Below are 24,416 nucleotides of genomic sequence, written 5' to 3'. Positions count from 1 at the left end.
TCCCTTTGGTCCGTTTAAAAAGCAAATGTGACTCCTCAGGCCATGTCTACATCTAAAATTTTGCAGCGCTGGTTGTTACAGCTGTATTAGTACAGCTGTATAGGGCCAGCGCTGCAGAGTGGCCACACTTACAGCAACCAGCGCTGCAAGTGGTGTTAGATGTGGCCACACTGCAGCGCTGTTGGGCGGCTTCAAGGGGGGTTCCGGGACGAGAGAGCAAACCGGGAAAGGAAACCAGCTTCCCCGCGGTTTGCTCTCTCGGTCCCGGAGCCAGCCAGCAAACCGCAGGGAAGGAGACCTGCTTGCTCGGGGTTCCGGGACCGAGAGAGCAAACCGGGAACGCCGCGGTTTGCTCTCTCGGTCCCGGAGCCAGCCAGCAAACCGCAGGGAAGGAGACCTGCTTGCTCGGGGTTCCGGGACCGAGAGAGCAAACCGCGGCGAAGCTGGTTTCCTTTCCCGGTTTGCTCTCTCGGTCCCGGAACCCCGAGCAAGCAGGTCTCCTTCCCTGCGGTTTGCTGGCTGGCTCCGGGACCGAGAGAGCAAACCGCGGCGTTCCCGGTTTGCTCTCTCGGTCCCGGAACCCCGAGCAAGCAGGTCTCCTTCCCTGCGGTTTGCTGGCTGGCTCCGGGACCGAGAGAGCAAACCGGGAAAGGAAACCAGCTTGATTACCAGAGGCTTCCTCCTTCCACGGAGGTCAAGAAAAGCGCTGGTAACTGTCTACATTGGATTACCAGCGCTGGATCACCAGCGCTGGATCCTCTACACCCGAGACAAAACGGGAGTACGGCCAGCGCTGCAAACAGGGAGTTGCAGCGCTGGTGGTGCCCTGCAGATGTGTACACCTTCAAAGTTGCAGCGCTGTAACTCCCTCACCAGCGCTGCAACTTTCTGATGTAGACAAGCCCTCAGAGTGCAAGCAGGCTGCTGGTTGTGCTACGGCAGCTGGAACATGCAGGGAAGAGATCATACAGGGCTCCGAGTCATCAGGCCCAGAGTGCAAATATGCTACCTACATCCAGTCCAGCTGTGATTCTTCCCCTTCCTGTCCCCAGGCATTGCTGTGGTTCCCTAGTCCCAAACACAGAATTCCTTCCCTTGTATCCTTGGGCCTGTGCAGCTTCTCTTTAGAGAGTTCCCTTCTGCTTTGTATAAGAGTTGTCATTCCTGTGATCTGCTGTTGAATAACAGGCTTGCTTTTCCCTGTGCTAGCCCCAGCATTTCCTCTGAAGTAACAGGGCCAAGGGAGATATTTTGGTGCACATACCTGCTGGCTCGATCCTACATGAGCACTTGAAAAATTGGCCTAACACTTCCAATGGGCCTGGATCTTCAAAACGGCTTAGCATTCAGCAGTTCTCATTGTACATTGAGAACAGACTCTGGGCTCCTACAAGCTCTAGTCCACACCCTTAAACAAACATGCCCAGACTTAGTCTGGTTTTCTTTCTTGTTTGTTTCCCGTGATCTGAGTGTTTGGGGGGCGGGAGGGGGGGGCAGCGGAAAGGAACTGAACTGACAGACTAGGAGCCTGAAGCTGCCTAAGTAGCCAAAGAACAGTTGCAACCAAAGGAACCATCTGTGCAATATTCCCCCTCCCCCCACAATGTGGCTCCGTCTGTGTGTCTGTGGCTACGTCTACACTACAGGATAAATTCGAATTAGCTTAAACCGATTTTATAAAACAGATATTATAAAGTCAATTGTGCACGTCCACACTAGGCACATTAATTCGGTGGTGTGCGTCCATGGTCCGAGGCTAGCATCGATTTCTGGAGCGGTGCACTGTGGGTAGCTACTGTAAAATAATGAGGCCAATAACATCGATTTGCGTCCACACTAACCCTAATCCGATATAATAATATCGATGTTAGCATTACTCCTCTTGTTTTGTAGGAGTACAGAAATCGATTTAAAGAGCCCTTTAAATCGATATAAAGAGCAGTGTAGTGTGGACGGGTGCAGCGTTAACTCGATTTAACGCTGTTAAAATTGGTTTAACAGCGTAGTGTAGACCAGGCCTGTGTCAAGCCACAGTGGCCACCTTTTGGGGGGAAGCTAATTCTCTGCAGTGTGAGATTGCTAACCAGGGTGCCAGTAGCGGTGGATGGAGTATTTGATATATAGACATCTGTCCACTGGGAACTGAACTGAGGCCACCCAGATCACTTCACCCAGGCCACTGAGCAGCTATCAGATGATTAGTTTAATTAACTAGTGACATCCTCTGGATGCATCACAAGGAGAGGCTGGCCAGGCAGATTGGCAATTATGTTATAGGCTGAATAACAGAGTGTGACGAACTGGGAAAGTTCTTAATGTTTTCTCTGAGTATTGTGTTGGTGCCTCAGTGTCCCCATGGCAGTTCTTAAGTATCTGGCAGAGCCAAGGGCCAGTGCACCTAAATGCCTGACACTCTGTCTCCTAGCAACTGATGGCCTGGGCCCCTCCTCTGCAAAGGTGCCAGCTGAAGGTGTTGGAGACAAAGGGATCAGGTGACCTCCTGGCCCGGGAAAGGGGCTGAGCAGAGAGGAGGGGCTGGGAGGGGTTGTTAGTCTGGAGCTGGCTGGGGTCGGAGAGTGAAGTGCAGACGTGGGGGGGGTCTGGCTCACTGCCCCCTCAGAATGGACCCAGCCGAGGGGTCCGGTTCGCTGTATCTACAAGCTCTGTGTTAGACCCTGTTCCTGTCATCGAATAAACCTCTGTTTTACTGGCTGGCTAAGAGTCACGTCTGACTGCAAAGTGGGGGGTGCAGGACCCGGTGGCTTCCCCAGGACCCCGCTGGGGTGGACTCGCTGTGGGAAGCGCATGGAGGGGCAGAGGATGCTGAATGCTCCAAGGAGAGACCCAGGAGGTGAAGACGTGTGAGCTTCTTGCCCTGAACAAGTCTGCTCCAAGGGAGAGGAGGCTCCCAAAGTCCTGCCTGGCTTGGTGGGGAGGAGTTCCAGAGCATCACCCGGTGACTCCGTGACACAGAGTTGACATTTCTGTCACGCAGGGCTGTCTGCAAGACAATAAGTGACCTAAAAGTCTACTCTGGTGCTGTGCTGCCCAAATGTAATTAAAACCACAGGAAATCAAACAGCAGCTGCTGTGTAGATGGGCTGCTTGAGGTGGTCTGTCTGGGTTGAGGGGGTTTGTAGTGTTGTGCATAATACTGAGGGTTTAGGTTTCTTTCTAAAATGCTCTGGGCTGGCACCAAATGTCCATTCAAATAAGGCATGCAGCCTAATTCCCCTGGTCAAGTGCTTTGGGAGCTATGGGTGAAAAGTGCTACGTCAGAGCTTGGGGGTAGCATTAGTAATTGGGACGCCTTCGTCAGCACCGGAACCTCTTTCCAGATGTTGTCAGGTCTCTTGTGCTCATCTGTTAATTTTTCCATTAAATATTTTGCTTAATTCTGGTATCAACCTGAAGCTTCATCGTCATGGTTTCTCAGGTCTTCCCTAAGCCCAGTCTGTGTTATAAGCTCTAGCTTTTATAGTCCTCCTCAGCAGTCGATCTCTTTTCCAGCTGTGGCTGTAGATCAGTGCTCTTAGCCACAAGAGGGTGCTAGTGTAACAGGAGTGAGGAGGCTCTGAGCAGCACAGTAAAGGACCCTTTTCAGTAAGTGTAAATTCAAAAGCACTAGTGCAGGGGTCTGCACCCTTTCAGAAGTGCTGTGCCAAGTCTTCATTTATTCACTCTGATTTAAGGTTTCACCTGCCCGGAAATACATTTTAATGTTTTTAGAAGGTCTCTTTCTATGAGTCAATCATATATAACTAAACTATTGTTGTATGTAAAGTAAATAAAGTTTTTAAAATGTTTAAGCAGCTTCATTTAAAATTAAATTAGAATGCAGAGCCCCTCGGACTGGTGGCCAGGACCTGGGCAGTGTGAGTGTCACTGAAAATCAGCTCACGTGCCGCCTTCAGCACGCGTGCCATAGGTTCCCTACCCCTGCACTAATGTAAGATCTGTTCATTATACAAATTAGGTTTCAAAGCAGTTGTACATAATGAGACCATGTCCACAGGCTGCACAGTCTGGTCCATGAGTTATCCTGTAGGTCCTAGGGAGCTTCATTTATTTAGAGCTGACTATGTGAAGCTAAATGGGGAGGGGAGGGGGGATTGATTGTGATTGGTCACATAGTATCATTTCTGTGCCCTCTCCCCTAACTGGCTGCCCATAACTCCTATAATGGGGAGGGTGGATTGACAAAGTCTCCCTGGGGCTCCCTCTGAATCTGTCAGGGAATGAGCAAGTTAGGAGAAAGCAGCAGAAAAATAGTGGTAAGGGACTCCTAGAAATCCTTAGACATCTCTTTCTGGTCACGCAGGCATCATGCCCCAAACTGGGCTAATGCACACTAAGGCCTAGTGCAGGGATTTCAGACTATGGCACCGCGACCCCTTTCTGACAATAAAAATTACTACACGACCCCAGGAGGGGGGACTGATGCCTGAGCCTGCCTGAGTCCTGCAGGCAGGGGGTCCAAAGCCTGAGCCCCACCTCTCCAGGTGGGGATGGACAGGGGCAGTCACTAGAGTCACGCCAACCAAGGCCGAAGCACTCGGGCTTCGGCCCTGGCCCTGGGCGGTGAGACTGGCTTCGGCTTTGGCCCCAATCCCTAGCAAGTTTAAGAGCAGCCCTGATGACCCCATTAAAACAAGGTCGTGACCCACTTTGGGGTCCCAACCCACAGTTTGAGAACTGTTGGCCTATAGGGACATACAGGGCTCCCTGTAGCCCTGGCCCTGCCCTTCCTCATATTTGGAGTGGTGGTGATGGGGGGGCTACTCCTGCCCAGAGGAGACAGGACAGCAAAGCATCTGTCTTCTCTCTTTCCTCCCTCCATACATTCCAGCTGCTGGAGTACTAGTGGGGTGAGCCCACTACACACTTCTTCTGCCCCACACAGAATCCTCCTCTGGAATGGTGTTGGCATCTGCTCTCCTCTTGCCAGACATAGGGCTGCCAAGGGTCATGCACTCAGGAGCCCTGTTGCACCTGCCTGCATCTCAGCAGTATCCTTCTCTATCCATTTGTGCCCTCTGACCTCTAGAGGCTGCTCTGGTGCCTGCTGAGTGCAGGGGGGGAGGGGTGTCTTGGCCTTGGTGGGGAGGGGAAATTGGTGCTAGAATATCTTGAAAACCTGGCCAAAAATCTTAAAAGTGGCCCCAGAGCTGGTCTCGGTGCTGCAGTGTTTGCTGCAGGGATGTTATGCAATTGCAGCTGGATGCAAGGTGGGGCTGAGTGATTGTGAATGGGGAGGCAAATGTATACCAGAGACAATCTAGTCCAATGTGCTTTCTGCTGTAGATTAGTCTGAGCCCCCCACACCCCAGCACGCCAAGCTGGGCAATGTGCTGGTGTAGCACACAACAGTTTGACATGCCCAGTCCAAATATTCTGAGGGGCAGTTTCCCCACCCCCAGCACCGTAACGGTTGTGATTTTTCCTTCCCTGCTAGGAGTACAGCTGGGCACATGGCGCAGAGGCCAGCTGGCTGTAAAGCAGATGAGGTTGGGAAAATAAGACCAACAAACAGCCAATGCTGCTAAACTGGTGGCTGCAGGAGGCCCTTAGGGCCAACAATCATGGACTGTCAATCAGCAGGGTGATGATTACTGCTCCTGCTCCAGTGCCATGTAGCCTGTCAGATGGGGCAGCTCATATGGCCTGAGAGCCATGTGGGAGTAATAACTTGGGCACCCTGGAAAATCAGCATGTCCCCATTTGATTGGCTGCTACCCCTAATGATCTTCCTTTATTGGTGACTATAATTGGGAATCCTGGTTGGTGCATAGAGCAGAATTCCCATTGTCCCATTCTCCTAACTCCCTTTGCAGACAGGCAAACCAGTTCTGGACTCTCTCTCCCCTGCTCTGGATAACTGAACACAGGAACCTCAAACGCCCTGGCAGGAGAAGTTGAGAGAAGTCCATGAAGTGATCGTAGATCTCACTGCCAACTGGGTGGTTCCTAGGAGGCCCAAATTTGATTGACCTGGCTATGCCATTCAGTGTCTTGCACTGAGTGTTCCTGGCATGTTGTATCACCCCGTGAGCACATAGTGGGGAAGCATTAAAACTTCTCCAGCACTCCTTTGAGGTGACTCGTGTTTTGGGAGGGGGAACACAGTACAAATGTTCATTTCCTTTCCCTTTGATGTGAGGGAAATTAAATGGTTTTTGTTTGAATCTGCTCAAAATGATCTTTTGATTGATTCTGTTGAAAAACAGGAAAATGCTGCAAGGAAGAATTCAAATTAAATGCATCATTTTGTGTCACTTGGAGATATTGGTAGGAAATGATTCGCACACTTCAACCAGCCCCCAGTGAAACTGACAGCAGAGTGAGCAGGGCTTATTTCAGCTGAACTTCAACCTGTTTCTAATCATGAGAGTAAGAATGGCCATAGTGGGTCAGAACTATGCTGCATCTAATCCAGTGCCAGTGCCAGTGCCAGAGCCCTCAGAGGGAATGAACAGAACCAGGCAACTTCAAGTGATCCAGCCCCTGTCCTCCAGACCCAGCTTCCTGCAGTTGAATCAGCTTAAGCTAAGTTGACAGTAGCTGCGTTTGTAGCCATTTAAGAGGATCCATGCAGCCTTTTGCACTGCTTTAACTAAAGCCATTTTAAATCACACCGTTAGTGAAATGAGCACAACTCTGAGTATGGACCAGCCCTGCATTAAATGATCAAAAAAGTAAAGCTACTGTGCTGTCAGCAACAGGTGAGAGAAGGGATGATGGGAACTGGCACGTGGCTCAGGGTGTTACCCCTACCCACCCAGAAAGAGCTGAGGATGAGCAGCATGGCTGGAGTAATAATAATATCTCAGTCTTATATAGCACTGTTCATCAGAAGATCTCATAGTGCTTGATGTTTTCCAGATAGGAAAACAGGTACAGAGCAGGGACTTACCCAAGGTCACCCAACAGCAAAGTATAGAATAGAACCCGGGTCTTCTACGGTGCAATCTAGGGCTCTGTCCCCAAGGCTACACTGCCTCATAACTGATCAGGGAGTACTAAGGGAAAAGCTGTGGGGTAGCAGTTGGTGACAGAGCAGCAGAGCTGAGGGAATCAGAAGAATTTACTGGGGACAAGAGACAGATGGGAGCTAGATGGGCCAGAGGAGTCTATGGGTGAGCAGGAGCTCGGAGTGGGTGCTCAATGGCTGGAAGCAGCTGAACGCTGCACTGGCACTAGTGTTTGCACATGTGTGAGGCACCCAGAGTCGTGCCCTTCAGCTTGCCAATTCCAGACCCATTCTGCTCTGGAGAGGATTTGAAAATGCTGCCAAGGTGAGAGTTTGCAGACTATTTCCATGGAGCTCTTATGCCCGGAGGAACATTGCTCTGAAACGTAATGATTTCTTCTGTGCTGGGAGAGGCTGTATCCTCTGTTGGCCCAAGATTAGATCTGATGCCAAAAGCACTAGCACGGGGGTGGTGCAGGGAGTGCTGCCTCTGCAATTAGATGATCATTTGCTTTCGTTTCCTTGGGATGTTTTACAAGGAATCGGTAAGAGAGATGAAGTTTCTCATCCTGGGCAGTTTGATCAGTCAGGAAAATAGAAGCCAAATTCCAAGAACAGGAGAAAGCTGGGCATGGAAGGGGATCAGACACAGCTGTGATAGATTTGCCATCACACTGTCACTGCAGGTCTGTAGTGCATGAATACTAGTGGCAGCGATACTCTGCATGACACACACTCCTGGCATAAGCAGCATAAGACTCATACAGGCAGGAGACCTCTCTGTATTCTTTGATCTCTGCATTTAGCAAGATACTTGCACTTTTCATGTGCCTGGGTCTCACAGCCATGCTCAAGTTCTAGGGGCCAGTAGTGGCCAAAAGCCACTTTTATTATAGTGGGCAAACCTGAACATTGTCATTTCCTGGCTTTTCAGTCCTTAACGTGGCAACCTTTAATCTTCCCATTGCAAGACTCCCATTGATTCCAGTGGGGTTTGGAGTAGATCCTGGGTCCACCCTTTCGCCAAGTTACTCACTGTGCATGAACTATGATTTTCAGACCCTCATGGCCCGGGTGGAACCAGATCAACATCGGCTGGAACACACAGACTCTTCCCCTCGCTGAAGGCTGTTTTCCTGACTTTCTCTGTGGCCTTGGGTGAGTTGCTTAAGTTTTCTGTACCTCGGTTTTTCCTTCTGCTAACCAGGACTATTGATAATAAAGTGCTGCATTGTGCCTCTGGGTTAGCTCCATGCCACGCCTGAATCTTGGATGCATAGAGCTTTAAGAGCCTTTGTTCTAATCATGGTGTTTGTTTCCCCACATACTGTATCCAAGTTAGAAATCATTTCAATGCAGGTTTAAGACTCTGAGTAAACTTTACAGGCCTTTCTTATCAACAAGAAAACATTTAATTGGGTGAAATAATGGGCTTTGTGCAAGCAAGGGGTCGGAAGTCTTGGGAATGTACTACTTTATATGTTTTCAGTAGCAATGGGGCAGAGCAGCAGTTTGGACCCAGATCTAGGAGGAGGAATGGTCCAGCCACTAATTTAGGATTTGAGAGTTGTGGATTCAAGTCCCTGCTTTGCCACAGACATCCTGGGTGACCTCCTGTGAGTCACTACAAAAAATGTGGAAGCTAGTTAAATGGAAATTAAAAGGAAGAGTCACAAGGGTAAAATGCCTGCAAATGACATGGAAACTATTTAAAGCCACCATAATAGAAGCTCAAACTATATATGGATATATAGTTTGAGCCTCTCTCTCTATATATATCCCAAATAGAGGGGGAAAAAGGACCAAAAATGCCACCATGGCTAAACAACAGATTAAAAGAGGCACTTAGAGGCAAAAAGGCATCCTTTAAAAATTGGAAGTCAAATCCTGCTCTGGAAAATAGAAAGAAGCATGAACTCTCACAAGTCAAATGCAAAAGTATAAAAAAGGCCAAAAAAGAATTTGAAGAGCAGCTAGCAAAAGACACACAAGCTAACAGCAATTTTTTAAAATACATCAGAAGCAGGAAGCCTTCAAAAAAAAAATCACTGGGGTCATTGGATGATCAGGATGCTAAAGAGCACTCAATGAAGACAAGGCTGTTACAGAGAAGCCTAATGAATTCTTTGCATTGGTCTTCACTGCAGAGGATGTGAGGGCGATTCCCTACTTGAGTCATTCTTTTTATGTGATAAATCTGAGGAACTGTCCCAGACTGTAGTGTCAGTAGAACAAACTGATAAATTAAACAGTAATAAGACACCAGAACCAGATGGCATTCACCCCCGAGTTCTGAAGGAATTCAAATATGAAACTGCAGAACTACCAACTGTGGTATGTGACCTAGGGCTTAAATCAGCCTCTGTACCAGATGACTGGAGTTTAGCTAATATAACACTGATTTTTAAAAAGGCCCCAGAGGTGATCCTTGCAATTACAGGCTGGTAAACCTAACTTCAGTACCACTAGGTGCACTGATGGAAACTAGAGTAAAGAACTGATTTATCAGACACACAGGCAGAGGTGAAAGTAGGCTGGTACAGCATACTGGCAAGAGCCAGTACGCCGTGCCGGACTGCACCAGCTTTTGCTGCGAGGATTTAAAGGGCTCTGGGCTCCCCGCTATAGCTGGCAGCCGAAAGCCCTTTAAACCTCCCACCCGTGGCTTTGGCGGCTGGCTGGGGTCGGATTTAAAGGGCTCTGGGCTGCCACGGCTGCAGTCAGTCCAGAGCCCTTTAAACCCCCCACCACAGCTGAGATTTAAAGGGCTCAGAGCTCCCCGCCGTTGCGGGCAGCCCAGAGCCCTTTGAATCCTAGCCATGGCTCCAGTGGCCAGGCTGGGGCCAGGATTTAAAGGGCTTGGAGCTCCCCTCAGTGGCAGGAGCTCTTGGCCCTTTAAATACCTGCCCCAGCCCTGCAAAGCTTAGGGTTCCCCACGGCAGCCGGAGCCCCAGGCCCTTTAATTTTCCCCTCTGCAGCTGGGAGGCCCTGGTTGATTTAAAGGCCCTGGGTCTCCCAGCCACAGCTGGTGCCCCAGGGCCTTTAAATCTTGAGGCCACGCCCCTTCTGGATGAGGCCACACCCTCCTCAGGACTCCGGCAGTACCAGTAAATCCTGTAAATTACTTTCACCCTTGCACACAGGTGAACGTGATATGTTGAGGAAGAGTCAACATGGCTTTTGTAAAGGGAAATAATCCCTCCCCAATCTATTAGAATTCTTTGAGGGGGGGTCAACAAGCATGTGGACCATTTTGTATGTATACTTGGGATTATGTTTTCCACTCTTCATTACTTCACATCTACCATGATGAAACTGACAAGGTCCCATACCAAAGGCTCTTAAGCAAAGTAAGCAGTCATGAGATAAGAGGGAAGATTCTCTCACATCAATAACTGGTTAAAAGATAGGAAACAAAGGGTAGGAATAAACAGTCAGTTTTCACAGTGGAGAGAGATAAATAGTGGGGTCCACCAAGGCTCTGTACTGGGATCAGTTCTGTTCAACGTATTCATAAATGATCTGGAAAATGGGGTAATCAGTGAGGTGGCAAAATTTGCAGACAATACAAAACTACTCAAGATAGTTAAGTCCAAAGCTGACTGTGAAGAGTTATGAAAGGATCTCACTAAACCCGGTGACTGGACAATAATATGGCAGATGAAATTTTAACTTGGTAAGCGTGAAGTAATGAACACTGGAAAACATAATCCCAAGTTAAACATACCAAATGGTGAGATCTAAATTAGCTGTTGCCACTCAAGAAAGATCTCTGAGTCATTGTGGATAGTTCTCTGAAAACATCTGCTTAATGTGCAGCAGCAGTCAGAAAAGCTAACTGAACGTTAGGAACCATTAGGAATGGGATAGATAACACAGAAAATATCCTAACGCCACTCTATAAATCCGTGCTACGCCCACACCTTGAATTGTACATGCAGTGCTGGTCACCCTCATTTCAGAAATATATATTAGAATTGTTAAGAGTACACAGAAGGGCAACCAAAATGATTAGGGGTATAGAACAACTTCCATATGAGGTGAGGCAAAAATTACTGGGACTGTTCAGCTTAGAAAAGAGATGACCAAAAGGGGATATAATAGAGGTCTATAAAATAATGAATGGTGATTTACAACAAATAAGGAAATATTATTACCCCTTCACCTAACACAAGAATAAGGGGTCACCCAATGAAATTAATATGAAGCAGGTCTAAAACAAAGATTAGGAAGTATTTCTTCACACAACGCTCAGTCAACCTGTGGAACTTTTTGCCAGAGGATATTGTGAAGGCCAAAAGTATAACTGGAGTCAACAAAGAATTAGATACGTTCACAGAGGATAGGTCTGGCGGTGGCTATTAGCCAAGATGGCCAGAGATGTAACCCCATGCTCTGGGTGTCCCTAAATTTCTGACTGACAAAGCTGGCCATGGACAACAGGGAATGGATTCTGTTCTCTTCATTCCCTCTGAAGCATCTGGCACTGGCCTCTGTTGGAAGGAAGACAGGATATAGGGCTAAATGGAGAATTGGTCTGACTCAGTCCAGCTGTTCTTATGTTTTGTATTTTGACTTTACATTCCACAGATGGTGGCAATGGCTAGAGGCTTTGCCTGAGTAACAGTGTCCAGCTGTTAGAGAGCGACTGAGCCTGGACACTAGAGCTCCCCCTGGCTAGGCCAGGGGGTCTAACTTGGCACAGATCACTAGTGACTGAAAGCCGTTCTGCTTGCCAGCCTTTACCACAGAGCTGCACGCTGGTGTTGGAGGGCTCAACCCATTTCCTAGTCAGTGTCTCCAGCAGCATCAGTTGGTGCCTGAGCAGTGAGCATCTCAGCTGAAAAAGGCCAAGCCTTGAGTAAGCCAAGCCATGGAGGCTGAACTATCTTGTCCCCCCGGGGGCAACTCCTCCAGGGTAAGGGGAGCTGCGCTGGGTTGGGCAGCATGGGAGGTAAGCCTGCATTGGGTCACACCTGTTCTGTGACTTAAGAATCCTTCATCTTACAGGGCTGCCTGCCCAGCTCGGGGTTCACATGTGGATTTATAAGGGTAAGGGAGCCATGCCCAGCCTGCCTGAGGTAGGGCCATGCCCAGTTCAGCGCCTGCCCCACGCGGCTTTGCAAAAGAGCCAGAGCAGGGGCTTTAACACCCAGTTCGCACGGAGTTTGGGGGACACACGTGGAGCAGCCCGGATGCCCCAGCACAGCACTGCTCTCCCCAGGCCGGAGGGGGTGACTGCAGGGAAGGCGCATGGGGCTCGCGCTGCCTCCCCTCCCCTGTGAGCCGGGATCCCGCGGGGGTGGGACCCTGCAGGCCGGGGGCGGGCGGGGAGGAGCGCAGGGCTGGCACCGCCACACACAGAGAGCGGCGCCGAGGCTCAGCAGCGCGGCGCGCGTGTGGCCGGAGCAGGGGGCGCGCCGAGCTCCTGGCCGAACGCAGCCCGCTCCTCTGGCAGGGGGCGGCGCAGCATGGCGCGGGGCTGGCGGCTGCCCAGGCCGCGGGGGGTGGCTCCGTGAGGCGCCCGAGCCCAGCTGCCGAGTTTGCAGGCGGCCCGCGCTGCACCAGTCGGCCGAGGTAAGCGGCGAATGGGAGCAGCGCTGCACGCGGGCTTCTCCCTGCGGCCGGGGCCGCCCCCCGTCCCCGCCGCGGGGTTTGCTGGCCCGGCCGGTGCCCGCTTCCCGGCTCTGGCCGGGGGCTTGGCCGGGGACCCTTCCCGGGACGCCTCATGCAGGGAGGCGAGCGGGGCGTTGTGGAGCCCCCAAGCGCCACGGGCGAGTAGCCGCGGACGGAGCAAGGAGCTGCCCGGGGCGGCTGCGGCGGGAGGGCAGCTCCCGGGGACCGGGCGTGCATCGATGGGCAGGTGCAGCGCCCGCCCGCTCCGGTGGGTGCACCGCGCCGAGGCAGGTGCAGTCCCTTGCCCAGCAGCCACTGGCTGCCCCGGGGTGTGTGTGTGGGCGGGGGCGGGGGCTTTCCCTGCAGTCCCAGGGCCCCACATGACTAGCCAGAGCCCCCGCTTCCCCCGGCGGTTCAGCCTTCTGCGAAGTTTCAGCTCCGTCCCGGGGTTCAGGGAGGTATTTTGGCCAGGTTGCCCCACGGCCACGCGGGGGCTCCCCTCCCAGTTGCCCACCTCCAGCGCGGATCGGGCTGTGTGTTACGGGGCACCCCGAGGTAGCGGGTTGATGGGACGCTGGATCTCAGGGGAGGAGGAGGAGCAGTGCTCGCTCCAGCGCTCCCTGGTTGAACGCGATCAGGGGGTTAGACACTTGCCTTCATAGCTGCCATTGCTTAGAACTTCTTCCTGGGGCAGAGTCGGAGTGCTCCAGTTTCCTGTGTGAACCCCCCAGGGGCCCGAGTTGCGAAGGGTAGGGATAGCTCTGTGGTTTGAGCATTGACCTGCCAGACCCAGGGTTGTGAGCTCAGTCCTTGAGGTTCCATTTAGGGAACTGGGGTAAAAATCTGTCGGGTCCTGCTTTGAGGAGGAGGGTGGCACTAGATGACCTCTTGAAGTCCCTTCCAGCCCTGATATTCTGTGATTCTATGAAATGCAGAATGGCTAGTGAATTACCACATCTCTGTGTGGGAATCCTGGGTGCTGTAGAAATGCTGCTAGGAGAGATTACTTTCTTCCCTATTCAGAAACATTGAATATCTTAGGGGTGGTTCCTCAGCTGGGGGGAGTTGGGGACAAAGGTGGTTTCACACCTCATTTATCCCCCTTTTCTGGGGTTTGGCTGGGGGCAGGTTCAGTCTGTCACAGTTTAGAGTTGCCTTGAGACTGCAGTAAATTGCCTCTGGCTACAATGGCCCTCAAGAGGCTGGTCTACCAGCTGGAGTAGCCACAACGGAGGTGGAGATGAATCAGATCTACACTGCCCAGGAGGTCAGGTAAACAAACTTTATACCCCCTGTAAGCTGCCAAAGCCTCATGAAGGAGCTGGATCAGGGCTGAGATTTGGCCCTCTGAATATGCTGTGTTTCAGTGTGTTCTAAATTAAAGGGGTTTTGGTACATAACTAACACATGCTGCTAGAAATGTGCAGGCTGGGTTTTGCAGGCAGATGCACGGAGGTCACATTATCTCCCTTTTATTGCCCCATCAACCTGCAGAAGCTGGGAAAAATGCAGATCCATTTTTCAGAGACTTTCTAATGAAAGAGGCCAGCCTGCACCGTGATGGCATGTGACTGGCTTGGAATCTCTTGGGAATGGCTGCAAGCTAAGAAATTCTCGGAGGAGGGCTGGCTGTTCCTTTGTAAGAATTTCAGTCCTTGTGCACCTGTGAGAAGCCCTCCAGACTTCTCTTGAACCTGATTGGCTCTTGTCTCTCAGGGTTCCATTTTTAAAGGAGGGAAAATCCTAAATTCCCCAGATAAATTATTCCACATCTTCTCCTGTTAACTCCTCCATACTGCTCTCCCAGACACTGCTGCATTTAGCTTCCTTGGTGGGATGCAAAAACACCCAGAGGGCAAGTCCTGCTTTGCACACCTGGAACCCAGGGCACCGTGCAAGGGGGAACACTTGGAACTGCCCATCTTGTTTGCATGCATGTTGGATGCAGATTTTGTTGTGAATCACTAAGGAAAACATGGGGGTAGGTTCTAGTGACAGGTGTTTGCCCTAGGGAATTTGGGCAAGAAAACGCCATTTTGACTGTGGGAAATATCCCCTCGTTGCTCAGAGTAGGGCTAGTGAACTGGTTAATAGCTGGACTATCCTCGGGGTGCTTGCCTGTGCACATCCAACCAGTGCTCAGTTTGTGCCATGGCTTACCAGGGCTCAGCCCCAGGCCTTCTGGGTTTCCACGTCACTTATGAAAGGGAAAAAAATTGCTTGAGGCCCGGCACCTCTTGCATTATAAATTAAGCACTGCTTCCGGCCACCAGTTTGATGCTCAGTGTCAAGGAGGGATGGCTGTGACATGAACCCTCCTCCAGGTCACTCTCCCTTCACAAAGCCCTTCCAGACTTGGGCACTTGCCATTCATCTATCTGTTCTGCCTCCTCCTGTGCCCCCTTCCGCACGCACCTCAGCCACGTTCACTGGTTTCAGCTGCCTCAGGCACTGAGGAAGTTTCACCCGTGTGTGGGCAGGTGGTTCCTGCTGGGGGGCAGGGCACCTTTAATCTGCAGCTGGTTCTTTGCGCTGTGGGAACCCAGCCCACGGAGGCAATTGCATTGGTGTCCCCCTCTACCATAATGGCTTCAATGGTCCTCACCCAATCCACATTGCAAGCACTTTGTATAGCAAAGCTTCCCCACCCAGCAAACTCTCCACAGCTGGGGCCTCATCTGAGACTCAGGGCCTGTCTTATGCTACCCATAAGCCAATCAGAAAATCTGACGCAGGCTTTTTGCTCCCCTCCCCCTCCCCAAGCCTGGCTTCTCTTTCCTAGTTGATCCTGCGGTTAAACCATAGTGCTGAGTTTCAGACAGAATTTGCTGTGTGGAAATGGGGCTGTGACTGCATTGCAGGGAGGGAGCTGAGTTGGGAAGGAGAAACTCAAAGGGCTGAACTCATATCAAAGAGGAAGACAGAGGAAGCAGTGACTTCAGCAGCTGGCCAGAGGGAATTCCCGTTGTATAAGGGGGTGGTTGCCTAGTGGTTATGGCAGGAGATTAGGATGTTAGGATACCTGGTTCTGACACTCATCCGCTGGGTGACTTGGGCAAGTCACTTGACTGGTGTGTGCCTCAGTTTCCCCATAGGTGAAATGGGGGTACTGCTGGGTCAGCAGGAAGGGCTCCTCAAGGAATCATGTGGGAAGTGCTGTCAGGAAAGTGGTACACAAATATAGGGTACAGCCATGAAATACTTGCTAGCTTGCAGATACCCCCTTATGGGGAAGTCCTCCTTTAGCCAATTCTGCTGCTTTCATTTGCTCTCTTGTCTTTTAACAGCAATTGAGGTGTGGGGATGAAATAGAGAGAGGAGAGCTGGTGAAAGCAGAACTGTGCTACAGGGAAAGCACCTGTATCTAGAACATCATGCGAAGATCTGGAGTGTGGAGCCAATGGCACTGGCTGCGGGGGGTGAGCTGGCCAGCTGCTGGGACTATGAACACAAGGCTGGGGTAGTGTTTGGGAGTCGAATGGTCTGCCCAGAATAGGAGGGTGAGGGTGTGCAATGGGGGGAGCATGCGGTTTTGATGGGAGGAGATGGAGGGAAGGGACAAGATGAAGTTATTGCTGATCTCTATCTGTGGCCTATTGCAGGACCCTTTAAGGAGAGTGGATAGACAAGTGATCCACTCTCCCTCAGGCAGGCAGAACCCCCTTTACTGGGGTGAAGGAACATACAGGTGAGAGTCTGGTTGCTTCCGGGTACCCCCTGCCTCTCACAGGGAGAAGAGGGGGGTACTGTGGGGAAGCACTGCTCAGCCAGTCCAGGGAGCTGAATGAGGTGGGAGCTCCCCTCTGCTTTTATCAGCTGTATATTCAAGTCCTGTGGGTCCTCAAATCTGGGCTGGAAATCTCCTGCGAAGAGGCTGTCTCATGAGATTCCTTCCAGTGCTTCCAGTCAAGGAGCAGCCTTGGCTGTGGCATCTCAATCCTTCAGTCTCTACCTGGAGCCTGGGAGCTTGCTGGTGTGTGGGACTGAACCAGCGTTTTTGAAAGCGGAATGCCTCTCAGGAAAGTTGCCGTTCCTCTTGTGGCTGAAATTTCAGGTAGGGCCTGAACGGCCCTGAATCAGCCAACCCCCGGCTCAGTGCCACCTGTCCTCTGGACTCCATAGGTGAGTTATTGCCTCTTGCATGCCAGGCAGTGAGGACGCCAGGTGTTTCTGGAGATTTAGTAACATCACGGTTCTATTACTGTGAGCTCTTTGGCACAGGAACTTTCTCTCACTCTGTGTTTGTACAGCACAATGGGGATATAATTTTAATACCAACGATCATGCTAAAGAAAATTGGTATCTCAGCTGCCTTTCTGGCCGTCCTGTGCTACTAAGGCATTAACGTAATAAACTGTACAACGCTTTCCAGAGCAACACGAAAAAGATATCTCTTGCTGGGAGTTCTTATCACTCAGTGTCCTTATCCAGAGGTGTTTGGCTATTCCTGAGAGAGCAGTGGAACAGTAGTGCCCTGGCGGATGGATCTTCATGACTTGCTCTGATGGAATGACATGGTGTGATACACCCAGAATGGCTGTGGTTTGCTGAGTTGAAATCCATACCTGGGGCACAATGGGGGCACTATTCTGTTGCTCTGAAAGGCAGGGATTTATGGATATGTGCTGTTCCGGGCAAAGTTGCCTGCAAGTAATCCTGTTTCTTTGAAAATTTGGGAGTGAATTTAGTCAGTGCATGTGAAAGGAATGAGTAAGGAGTGCTGGGCATGGGGTGCACCACCCAACTCTGCCAATGCACTTCTGTCTTGCCTTACAGTCCCCTTGCTAGTCCAGCCCATGGTTTCACACCCTCCCCTGTTGCTGCATCTCGCTTCTGGCCTGTGACTCTGCCTCCTGTTTCATTCCAAGGCTTTGTAACAATGCCATGTTCTCACAGAGGTCATTGTCATCAGCTGGGCTAGAATCTAGACCCTCCTGCTCCAAAAGCCCAGGCCCCCACCACCTCAGCTAATGGAGAATCCCAGGCTACGTCTTTGCTACCTGCCATATCGGCGGGTAGCAATCGATTTCTTGGGGATCGATATATCGCGTCTCATCTAGATGTGATATATTGATCCCCGAATGCGCTCCTGTCGACTCTGGAACTCCACCGGAGCGAGCGGCGGTAGTGGAGTCGACGGGGAGCCGCGGACGTCAATCCCGCACCATGAGGACAGTAGGTAATTCAATCTAAGATACTTCGACTTCCGTACGTTATTCACGTAGCTGAAGTTGTGTATCTTAGATCGATTTCACCCCCTAGTGTAGACCAGCCCCCAGTTAGGAACAGAAATATTAAGGCTGATACAGTCTTCATTGGCTGCAGCCCCTAGAGGGTAGCAGAAGTGCCAGAGCTGGTTGGAACTTGGTAGTTTTGACTCACAAGGGGTTGTGGAAGTTGGATGGATTGAGTTAGATTTGCATGGGTTCCCACCCTGGGTTCAAGTTCAAAACCAATATGCCACTGAGTTCTTGCCTGGTTTTGTTCAGAAGGTTCTGATCAAGCAGATTGGGTCAGGTTGGACATTCTCTGCTGCGGGAGCGAAAGCTGTCAATGGTGCCAAAGCAGAGTTGCCCTGTGAGGCCTCTGACAATTAGGGTGACCAGACAGGAAATGTGAAAAATCGGGACAGAGGGTGGGGGGTAATAGGAGCCTATATAAGAAAAACACCCCAAAATTGAGACTGTCCCTATAAAATCAGGACATCTGGTCACCCTACTGACAATAGGCCTTCCCACAGCAAGTGCTCCAAGGGGAAGGATTCTGAAGCGCCGTCCTTTCGTAATTTCTTCTCCATCTCTCAGTTTCCTTCAGTGTTGCCATTACACTGCATCTCAGACTGGCCTGATCTAATCACTTTCGTGCTCTTTTAGTCCAGGAGCCATCCCCATTAAATTTGAAATCAATAGGAAGCTCCAATCAATTGAGAACTAACAGGCCAGCGCATTGACTACCATTGAATTGTCCATTGCCTAGCCACTCGTCCACATGCTGAAAAACTCCTGCCTCTTTTCCCCTCAGTTATCTTGGAAATCATTGTGGGTGTGTCCTAGCACAATGATCATTCAGGGGAAAAATACACCACTGCCATGTAACAACCAAATACACTTCCCAGTAAGCTCGTGCTGACCTGTCTTGCTGTGCTCTGTGGATTTCTTTCCTTGGTCAAATGTTGTATATACACACACAGTTCAAATACACCCACAGTTCTTAGTGTGAACTGAAAATCATCAGAGCTCCATTGACTTGATTTACAGCAGATGAGAATCTGGCCCTCTCTTCCCAGAGCCTTTATTAGGAGTTTGTACCACACTTGAATAATAACCATGGTTTCTGCAAGTCAAAAACAGGCCTGTCCATATTGAACAGTCAATAGGCATCAATTGTAGATTCCTTTCTGGATGAAAATCTCATAGAGCCTATTATTTATTTACACCATGCACTGGGTATGTGGAGTAGCAGGAAATCTGTGTACTCATGGACAAGGTTCAGTTACTTCTTAAAGGGGTAAACACAGGTGGGGATCAGCTCACTCATGGCTGCCAGTTTCTTTCTGTCCTGAGCACAACGGAGCAGGATTGGTCAGGGAATTCTCCACCTGCCTGCACTTGGTGAGAGTCAATACCTGCGAGGGAAATCAGAGGAGTTACCCTAGATTTACATCCCTATAAGTGAGGGCAGAATGGCCCCTTGTATTTAAAGAATCCCTCAGCAGACTGGAACAAGTAGCACACACAGCCCTGGTTTCCAATACCCTGCCACTGGCTTTCACCTCACTGCTTGTGTACTCAGCTACCTGGGTGTCAGTAGAAGCTCCCTCCTCTCTAGAGGCTTTCCTGTTCTGCTGTGATTCATTCTGTGCCATGGATTTCCTTCCCACAATTCTCTGCTACCAAAGCCCTGCCGAGGTCACAAACACTAATGCACGACTGAATGAATCAGGGAGCAGCAGAAAAGGCGAGAGCTTTGTGTGTAAACGTTCCCATAAAGGCACAAGTTAACCAGCCGCTGGGGCTCAGGCCGATATCTCCCCCATAGCCAGGCACAGGGAGGGGGTTTCTGCACACCTGGTGACAGGATAATGGACTGGGGGACCGTTATTTTAGTCCAGTCTGGCAGTTTCCTGCATTCTATGTCTGTCTGTGCTATTTATTGGGTGTCCATCACTGTACTATCTAAGTACTTCACAATGTTTAATGTATTTATCCTCACAACATGCCTGTGCCGTTATCCTCATTTTACAGGTGAGGAAACTGAGGAAAAGCAATAAAGTGATTTGCCTAAGACTGCAGAAAGAACCTGTGGCAAAGCGGGGACTACAGTGCAGAAGGGCCAGGTTCTTAGCCACATGCTCGGGCCACGGGAGCACAGTGCTTGGTTGTGACTAGGGGACGACGACTGGAAAAAGGTTTGGTAATTGGGAGGTAGATGCAGAAGACAGTTTTGGAGGGTCTGTTAGCAAAGTGGCAGCTAGGGTGGTAGGTGGGTTGGTGGGATTGATATGTGGGGTGGGGGATGGAATGAATGTTCAGTGAGGGCCCAGTGCACAGAATCTTAGCTTGTGGGGCAGGGGCTATCTTTCCCTCCTGTGTTTGTACGGTGCCTAGCACAGTGGGGTCCTGGTCTGTGATTGGCTTTTTGGTGCTACCACAATACAAGTAATAAGAAGACAATATCCCTGCCCAATGTATTAGAGTTTAAACCCCTTCTAATGGGGGGACAGCGCTGAGGGCAAAACGATTCACAGGAAGCTGGTCTGGTCAAAGCGGATTGGTGGGGGCTGTGCTGTCCATTCCCGAGGGGACATTTTAGTGCCCCTTAGTGTCAGGATGTCTCCCAGGGGGCTGTTTTCCTCCTGCTGCAAATCACAAGCTATTTATTTCTCCATTGCAAATGGAATGTGATTTCCCTTGCTCCGCTCTCCATGCCTGTCGCCGCTCCCCAGTCTACTGCTGCTCATAAAAAAACCTAACAAGGATCCGGCTGCAACCGCCTTGTCTTCATTAGATTGTCATCAGCCTCCACTGGCTCTGCTGGCGCTTTATTGAAACTACTAGTGACACATACTGTCAGGATGAAATGATGGGGCTGGTTGAGAGGGATGGAAAGATTTAACAATAACTCCTTCCCCACCAGCAAAGCCACCAGGGAGGTCTCGCACCACAGCCCCCAGCTCCAAAGGAATGCAGGAATTCACACTCAGCTCTGAGAGCCCCAGTGCGGGCGTTTCATTGAAATGCCCAAGGGAAAGTCAAATCCGGGGGGTTGGATCTATAGCTGCAGTGAATCAACAGAGCCGAAGTTGATGGAGCTATTTACACTAGCTGGAGGGTTTGGCCCTTAAATCTCCTGGCTGGCTGTTCTGTAAGGACAACCCTGTATTCACTGCAGGGCATGGAAAAGTAGCTGGTCCTGTAGGCTCCTCTCCTCCATAATCCCTGGGCTCAAATGATGGGGTTTGAAGGGGAGAGTTGGAAAACCACAAAGTGACTCAGTGAAGTGCTCTGGGGAAAGGAGCTTAATTAATACAAAATGCTCAATTTCCCCATGAATTCCACCTCCAGCCCCAGCCTCTTTTGCCTATGCATTGAAATCCAGTGTTTATGCAGCCAGGATCATACAAAATAATCCAGTTCCTACATGAAACCTCCAGAGAGAGAAAGAGAGATTCTCTCTTGGGCTGTACTTGAAACCTGCTAGACTTCTAGCCTTAGGCTTACAGCTGGTTGGGTGAGAATTTCAGTGAAAAAGTTTGAAAGAGAGGAAATACTTCGGGGCGGTTGTTTTTTTTTCCCAAAAAATGTTGCAGGAATTTCCAAGTTTTTTGATGAAAATTTTCACTGAGAACTCTAATTTTTCCTTTAAAAACATGGAAAAAATTTGAGGAACACAAATATCAGTTTAGGAAAAAAAGCCAAAAAAAAAAAAAGGTGTAATGGAAAATGTTCCACCCATGCTGTGTGTGGCACTAAATGTTACCTCTGAATTCTAGCTAAGGGCTGTACTAAGCAGAACAGAGTGGCAACATCCTAGCCTTATGCTGTGCTCCATTCCCAGTAGACTAAGTTTCAAATCAGGTCACAGGTGAAATGAGTTTAGCACAGTCTCACCTAAGTCTCTAGCTCATGTCTGTCCACTGCGCACAGATCAGCCTGCTCTGCCCAGGAAAGGAGAGGGCCAAGTTCTACTGGATGAGCTCCGGGGCTAGGGGTTAGAACAGTGCTACCAGTCTTTCACATTCAGCTGTAGGACAGCCAGACTTGCCTCACTCCCATTGCTCTTTAGCACTTGTGATTCAGTTGCAGTGTAAACCTTCTAACAACCAGCCAAGGTTATGGGATAGGGGTGGAAAAGACCCTGCCTCATCTTGAGTTTTACCAGAGGGAATCTCTTACCTTGGCAGCTTGCCGTTGTAGGTGCCACTCAGTGAGTTGGAAGCTGATTGCCAAACTGAAAGGTTAATTGGAAAGAGGAACCTGGTGTTTATCCTGCTAGCATGTTCTATTTGTCAGCAACTCATTCCATGGGGTTATGTTGATTTTCTGTCTTTCTGATTGGCTGTGCAGGTGTAACCCAGACACCACCTGGGTGTGGGGTTCTGTCCCATGTAGTGTCACTGAAGCCACATAGAAGAGAGAGAGATTAATGAGTTTGCTCTACAGCCTTAGCTAACAGGCAGTTGGCTTTTAGCTCATGCAGTAGAGGCTCATGCAGTAAGTTTCAGAGGTCCCTGGTTCGATCCTGCCCACCGAAAGCCAGGGTTTGTCGGCATTACACAGGCAGCCCGGGGAGAGGCTTCCAGACAGCAGCCCCAGCAGTAGCAATGGTTGTACTCAGTATAGCATGACTGCTGTTACCATAATGTGAGGACAGTCCAGACCCAAAAGCGTTGGTTTTGAGATAGACGTGATCTCTCTTAGTCTGAGCAAAGCACTGGAAGCCACGAATGCCTGAATTCTACTCCCCTTCTGACACTAACTCTTTCTGACTTTGGGACCCTTCGCAAAATGAGGATTACAATACTTTGCTAAATCCCCATTTTGCAGATGGGAAAACTGAGGCAGAGTAATTTTCCCACGCCTCCAGAAGGAGTCAGTGTCAGTCTTGGTTACTACACGGGCACATTGTACTGTGTGTCAAGTGCTATGTGAGAGCAAAGTTTGACTGCTGCTTATCCCATGGATCCAAGGTGCATAGCATTATGACTTGGCATTGGTAGCTGGGAGATTTTATTTCTTCTGAATGAGTGCAGCTCAAGTGACAGCAGGATTTTTCCAGCTCTTCGTGTATGTTTTCCCTTCAAGAGCTGTTTATTCTTCAGAGTAGCTTTGCAGTTTACAGCCCACCTAAAGACACGATCCTCTGGGGACGCCAGACAAGTTTTTACTTTAACCCTGGTGCACCTGGAGATTTAATTCCATCCACTTGCTATTCTAGTGGTGTTTTCCTAGCACTGACATCTCTGTGCTTGGAAGAGTTTAATATGCGTATGTGACTCCGTGAACCCCCCCTTTCCCCCCCCCCTGCCCAGCTGTAGAAGGATGAGTACGCAAAGCATCCTGGGATGTGGATAGTGTCTGACAGGCTAATCATTTTGTGAATTTTCCTTGTTGTCTAGTTTAATCTTTTCTGATGCAGTGAGACAAATAACACAACAGGACACCAGTGCTGGAAGCCACGAGTCTTTCCTGAGCACCGTAGCTGAACACTGGCAATGGAAAGAATCTACTTGAGCAACCAAGCACCCATGTAAAATAACGATGAACTAGCATCCCCAATGCAAGAGGGACTTTACTCTGCTAAGTAGAATGGCATTGAGCAATGCCAGAGTAAACATACCAGGCCACATCCACCCGTGCTAGCTATCTCGGGAGCCCACAGCCTGCCCTGAGGAGAGTCATGGAGTTGGCATTCTTAAGCAGAGGTTTTAAGGAAATGGTCTCCCTGCATATAAACTAAAAAAAGGTTTGGGGCTTTGTTTATTGGCATCTTCTAAAGATCTGCAATAGGCCTTGTACTGTGAGTGTGTTGGCAAGGGTCTTTTTGCATAGCTGTGATGGATAAAGCACCTTAAAAACATATGGCCTAGCAGAGATTCTACCTAAATGTAACAGAGTCCATGAATTTAGAGTGCACCCAGCAAATTAGCCAGACACCATGTGGGAAAGTTCCTCCAGGCCACAAAGGTAATAAACAGCCCCTGCTGCAAGAATCTATTGACTGGGTATGGCAGAATCGATACGTTGGAGTGATTTAGAAAAAATGTTCATCTCTCTATTGAATTGGCAAGCTATCTGTTCTCCAAAACAGCCATCTAGACTTAGCAAGGAGCCAAACAATGGTGAAATATGAGATGCAGTGGGAGAGGAAGCTGAACAGTGCAACAGCCATGTATGCTTAAAAACAGAGTGAAAACAGGGTGTGGGTGTGTGTAAAGGCTGGGAAAATAAGCCCCTTGCAGGCTCTGACCTGGACGAGTCCATCCAAAGAGAGATTTAAAAGGACTAGGAGGTAGGACTCACTTCACTAGCTGGGTTCAACAAGTCCAAACGATTACTCTTTCTTCACATGATGAAAACAGCCCAGTGGCTGTTTATTAGTAGAACTCCAGTGGTGCTTAGAGGCCCCAGAGAGCAAAGCCTCACTGTGTTAGGTGCGGTACATGCAGTTAGGAAGAAACAGCCCCTGCTCCCAAGAGCTTACAATCTGAATAGACACGGGCAAAGGAAGTATTATTATCCCATTACAGAGGAGGAACTGAAACCCAGAGATTGTTACTTGTCTGACGTCACCCAGGGAGTCTGCAAGAGGGCTGGGCTCCTGAGTCCCA

The 24,416-nt window shown here is 49.9% G+C and overlaps 1 protein-coding gene across 2 annotated transcripts in view; it reads left to right on the top strand.

The window, feature by feature from the left end:
- The first annotated feature begins 8,053 nt into the window (after nt 1-8,053).
- Nucleotides 8,054-24,416, top strand: part of SYT12 (synaptotagmin 12) — a 68,937-nt gene continuing 52,574 nt past the window's right edge. Inside the window, exons 1-2 of one of the 2 annotated variants that reach the window (XM_030560745.1) lie at nt 8,054-8,128; nt 19,831-19,994. The gene's annotated coding sequence lies outside the window, so the exon portion shown is untranslated. Of the gene's footprint in view, nt 8,129-12,459; nt 12,548-19,830; nt 19,995-24,416 lie in introns of those variants that run through there. The other variant, XM_030560744.1, reaches the window with a different exon arrangement.

Source organism: Gopherus evgoodei, chromosome 4 (assembly GCF_007399415.2).
Source record: "Gopherus evgoodei ecotype Sinaloan lineage chromosome 4, rGopEvg1_v1.p, whole genome shotgun sequence".
NCBI classification, from domain to species: Eukaryota; Metazoa; Chordata; order Testudines; family Testudinidae; genus Gopherus; species Gopherus evgoodei.
Note: the sequence above shows the minus strand (reverse complement) of the source record. Positions and strands in the feature narration are given on the sequence as shown.